Here is a 6000-nt window from a genome sequence, read left to right on the forward strand (position 1 = left end):
ACTCATGACCCTCTGAGGGAAGTAGTTTCTCCTCATCTCTGTCTTAAATGGGTGACCACTTATTTTTAAATAGTGACCCCTAGTTGTAGATTCTCCCACAAGGTGAAACATCCTTTCAACATCCACCCTGTCAAGATCCCTCAGGATCTGATATGGTTCAATCAAGTTGCCTCTTACTCTTCTAAATGCCAGGGATACAAGCCTAGCCTATCCAACCTTTCCTTGTAAGACAACCCACCTATTCGAGGTATTAGTCCAGTAAACCTTCTCTGAACTGCTTTTATATCCTTCCTTAAATAAGGAGAGCGGCGCAGTGGTTAGCACCGCAGCCTCACAGCTCCAGCAACCCGGGTTCAATTCTGGGTACTGCCTGTGTGGATATTGCAAGTTCTCCCTGTGTCTGCGTGGGTTTCCTCCGGGTGCTCCGGTTTCCTCCTACATGCCAAAAGACTTGCAGGTTGATAGGTAAATTGGCCATTATAAATTGCCCCTAGTATAGGTCGGTGGTAGGGAAACATGGGGATGTGGTAGGAATATGGAATTAGTGTAGGATTAGTATAAATAGGTGGTTGATGGTCGGCACAGACTCGGTGGGCCGAAGGGCCTGTTTCAGTACTGTATCTCTAGCTAACTAATACTGTATACAGTACTCCAGATGTGGTCTCACCAATGCCCTGTATAACTGAAGCATAACCTCCCTACTTTTGTATTCACTTCCCCTTGCAATAAACAACAACATTCTATTAGCTTTCCTAATTACTTGCTGTACCTGCATATTAACCTTTTGTGATTCATATCCTAGGACACCCAGATCCCTCTGCATCTCAGAGCTCTGCAATCTCTCACTATTTAGATAATATGCTTCTTTTTTATTCTTCCTGCCCAAATGGACAATTTCACATTTTCCCACATTATACTCCATTTGCCAGATTTTTGCCCACTCACTTAACCTATCTATATCCCTTTGTAGCCTCCTGTGTGCTCTTCACAACTTACTTTCCGACCTATCTTCAGCAAATTTAGCAATCGCACCTTTGGTCCCTTCATCAAAGTCATTTATATAAATCGTACAAATTTGAGGCCCCAGCACTGATCCCTGCGGCACACCACTTATTACCAACATCTTACCAACCAGAAAATGACCCATTTATGCCTACTCTCTGTTTCCTGTTAGCTACCAATCTTCTATCTATGCCAATATGTTACCCCCTACACCATGAGCTTTTATTTTCCGCAATAACCTTTGATGTGGCACCTTATCAAATGCCTTCTGGAAAACTAAGTACAATACATCCACTAGTTCCCCTTTATCCACAGCACATGTTACTTCTATGTGTAAGATATTGAGGAAGGATTTTATATTTGCAGCAATATTTAAAAGGCTTTGTTTTGGAGAAGTCCTTCTTATTTCACTATAAGCAATGCAGAGGAAATCCTCCTGGATAGACTGCTAGTGCTTTGATGGGATTTTTTTCTACTTGACATTAATCTGATTTGAAAAATGTTTGAAAAACAGATAAAACATAACATCTACAAAGGTTGATCGCCTCATTAAAGGCTACATTCTCATTCCACATTTTTTCAGTCTCCATCAGTTCCTGATGACTCCGTACTAAAACTCAAGAGAAACAGACTGATACATGAACAAGAACAGCTTTTCTTTGTATCAAATAACCAAACATGTAAACCACAGAAGACAATAAATCAGTTTTAATATGGTGAGTTCCACCACCTATCAAAGAGGGCCTCTCTAAAAGCTCCAACCCTAAAAGTTAGCTTTTTAATTTAACTTGGTGAATCATCAGTCCCATTCTTAACATTTACACTTTATAAAGAGGCCTCACCATAGCAATCGTCACTTGGTTACTGTCCGAAAAATTGTCAGTTGCGTTCGTCTATGTAACTACTTCAGCGTTTGAACTGTGATGTAGAACTGAATTAGAGCAAACCTTGTATGAATAAAGTAGCTTTATCTGGATCTCTAATAAAACAGGATTATAGTTTGTTTCTACGTCTAGAATTATTGTGTTTATTAGTGGGCCTGATGCTAATGTTGGGCGATTGAATACTTCTTCCATTTTGAGCACTGACTCTCACTTTGTATTTGAAACTTCGTGTATACAAGTTATCTCTTGTGGCACTACCTACCCTAAGTAGAGAATATTGTCACTCCCTTACCTGTTTCCCATTTCTTTGAGTGCTGATTCTCTCTATCTCTCCTCTTTTGCTTTGTCTCTCATTTTCTCTTCTCTGCTTCTCTCCCCTTAACCTTTTCCCGTTCTCTGTTGTCTTCTGGTCCTTTCTTTTTTTTTCTTTTGGGGGGAAGGTGATGGGTGAAATGAAATGGCGTGGCTGCATTTGGAATAAAGTTGTATGGCAACTGCAATCCACCTCAGGCATGGTTAGCATGGTGAGATTGGAACAACCTAACCCACAAATGTTTGTGTTACCTCATGCAGGCCATCAAACATCAGAGGCAAGCGCACCTAGTGTGACAGGCGGCCAGCTGTCGACCTCTGAAGAGGAGGAGGAACAGTCAGAGGATACACCATCACATCAATCCCCAGCAACTTCCACCAGCGCAGATACTTTCAGATCAGTGAGTATGTGCTCAGGCTTAGATTCAGGGTCACAAGCTGAAGACAGCACCATACACACACCCAAGCAACTGATGGAGGCTGTGACAGCCAAGGTCACTGACTGTCAGAGGACTATGGGAGGCCAGGCCCATGCTGAGCTCCAGGCTGATGGTGAGCCTCTGGAGTAAGCAGCACAGGGCATGCTGGTGTTGCAGAGAGAGGTAAGGCAACATCTGGCAGAGCTGCCAGAGGCAATATGGGGCCATGAGCAGATAATGGAGGAGTCCATCCATGCCAAGAGTGCTACCATGTCTCAGGCATGTGAGTACATGGCTTCCTCCATCAAGAGGTTGACAAACCCCACAGATGTGTGCAGACCTGCACACCATCGCCTTGGCCATGAGCTCAACGCTGCAGTGGCAAGGAGAGAGAAGCCTTGAAAAGGCTCAGCTGATCTGTTTTGGAAGGTGCGGGTATCCCGTGCGCCCCTTTCAAAGTTTCAAGTTCAAATCCTGACAAGCTCATAATGAGCTTTTCAGCAGCTTTTATTGACCTCAAAGTGGAGAAAAGTGAGATTCCTGTCCCACCCTCCCCGCTGTTCTGCTGAGTATTGCTGGCGCCGGGATAGGCATCTTGAAATTGACAAGGCACCGGTGACGGTATTTCCGGGGCTGCTCTACCTCTGTTCCCAACTTTGAGGGGCCCTGAAAATTCAGCTCATGGATCCTGACATGTTTGCGACTGAAATCTCTCACAATTGTCTCTGAGAAAGCAGGGAGATAGCAAGTGAGTCAGTACTGCTGTTATCATACAGAAAGTAAAGGCCTGCTACCTGACCCGAACCCGACAGGACCCAACAACATGTGTCGGGTTCACGTCGGGTCGCTCTTCTGGGTCCGGCTTTCAGGCTCAGGTTGGGTCCAGGTCGGGCTGGGTCCGGGTCGGGCTGGGTCCGGGTCGAGCTGGGTCTGGGTCGGACACACACAGTACTATCTTTTGCTCTGCTGGGAGGAAAAGGGAAGTTGAGTAAGTAAGCGTCAAAATTTGAAAAGCCTGCCTGAGCTGGGAGTCCAGGACCTCAAGGAGGGAAACGTGCATCCAGACTCCACAAGCTCTGAGTCTGTGCAGTGAGCGTCTCTATGATGTCATCGCGCTCATGCTGCAGCTTCCTTCCCTTCCATCCATCCAAAAGTGGTAAGTACAGTGAGTGCACTATGGATGTAAAATGAGTGTTGTCAGCCGGAGAAAGTGAACATTCCGGTGGTCGGGTCAGGCTCGGGTTGGGTCGGGCGCGGGAAAAAAATGGAAGGACTCGGGCCGGGTCGCGCTCGGGTCCAATGTGGTTCTGTTGGGTTCGGGTCGGATTTTTTTCCAGACCCGAGCAGGACTTTAACAGAAAGAATGACTATTATAGAACTACAAAGTACTTACAGCACAGAAACAGGTCATTCAGCCCAACAGGTCTGTACAGGCATTTGTGCCCCAAGTGAACCTCTTCACCCCTGTCTGCATTGAACTCTATCAGCAGATCCTTCTGTTCCTTTCTCCCTCATGTCCTTATTTAGCTTCCCCTTACAATTCATTTCAGATGCAGCCTCTAAGATCCACATATCCATTTATACAATAACCTTCACAGTTAATGTTCAGGAAAAGAAATAGCTTCAAGGAATAGCTCCTCACAGAGCATTTTAATTTCTGTTATGGCAGAGTGATTCAGAAGCACTGACCTGTTAAGGTGGGCGATGAAAGTTTTTTGGAAGTCGGTACATAGGTTTTGTACGTAGAATAAGTGGGACCTGTTAAGCTCCAGATTGATTCCTTCCCGTCCCCAGCTGACCTTGTATTCATAAATATTGGTGTGGCGAAGCTACAGAGCATAACATTTATTATTACCTCATAGTTCAAATACATCAGGTAGAAAGGAAAGTTGTTAGGTCATTAAAGAAATAAATTAACAAAAGAGCTAGCTTAATGGAAAGAAGTAACAAATTCCAGGAAGGGAATAGAGGAATGGACAAAAAGAAAAGAACTTCCTCTGTGTGTTTGTTGTTGATAAAGTGTGGACATGACTTAGTTGTACATGGAGTACATAGCTCTCCCTTGACAGGAGGTTAACTTGCTCATTGGTAAATGTGCTAACTGTTGGTTAAGGTGTAGTAATTTTGTATATATTCGTATTACAAAACAGGCACAAGCATTTCCCCCATCTCGTCAAGTTGCTCCTGAGAGTAAACTGGTAATAACTGATGAAGTACTGACCTGTGTTCATGGTGATTTTTTTTTAACTTGTTAAAGAAAGGAAGAAATGACTCTTTCAAAACCTCAGGCCATCTCAAAGTGCTTTACAATGAAATAGTTTTTAAGTGTAATCACCATTGTAATGTAAGGAGCGTGGCAGGCAATTTGTGCACAGCAAGATCCCACAATCAGTGATGAGATAATAACCAGATAATCTGTTTGGTTGAGGGATAAATGTTGGCCCGGACACGGGAGAGAACTCCCCTGCTATTTTTAAAATAATGTTATTGGATCTTTTATGTCCACCCGAGAGGGCAGATGTGTCTCAGGTTAACATCTCATCCAACCGGCCGCACCCCTGATAGTGCGGCACCCTCTCAGTACTGCACTGATGTGTTGGCATAGTTTTTGCACTCGCATCTCTGGTATGAGACTTGGACCCATAACCCTCAACTCAGAGGTGAGACGACACAGCTGAAACTTTGCTCGGTAAAAATTGAAGGATTTCCTGCTAAATTCTTAAAGCTTGACTTAAGCATAAAAGCATTGTTAATGCCCGTTCAAAACTGGAATTTCAGCAGCAGAAGGATTGTGATGGAGCATGAAGGCACCTGAAATGGACAAAACCAGCATGTGGTACAATGGAGCAGCAGAGATATATGGATGAATTGACAAGGAGAATGCAATAAACTCTAGGCAATTCTGATGGGCAAAACTCCACATGCTGCAAACACACCAATGGGGTCAACAGTGCACATTTTATCAGTAGTGTTAAGGCCACCAGCTATGTTGCTATGAGATAGCATATCAGTATTTGATATTTAAGGCAAAACTGTCAGTAGTGGCATAAAATCTGTCTAAAATGTGAACTTTGTACAATGGATGATTATCATAATCCAGGCCATACTTCAATGCAGGGGCGCGGGGCACAGTTTTCTGTGGGCCTAGGCAGAGCAAACCCACTCCCCTGGGCCCACCAACATAAAGACTGAAAGTTTCCTGGGCCGTTTTTTGAATGGTCTGCAGTGGTTCCTTTAAGAAGTACTGGCGAGGCCACTGAATTCCCAGGGTACATGAAATTCTCATTGATACCTGAATTTCACAATCAAGGTCCTACAAATGGTTTAGGGTCCAGATTTTCATATTTAAGCATCAAAGGGGCAGGAAAAGCGCCTCTCACCAA

Source organism: Heterodontus francisci, chromosome 4, assembly GCF_036365525.1.
Source record: "Heterodontus francisci isolate sHetFra1 chromosome 4, sHetFra1.hap1, whole genome shotgun sequence".
NCBI lineage: Eukaryota > Metazoa > Chordata > Chondrichthyes > Heterodontiformes > Heterodontidae > Heterodontus > Heterodontus francisci.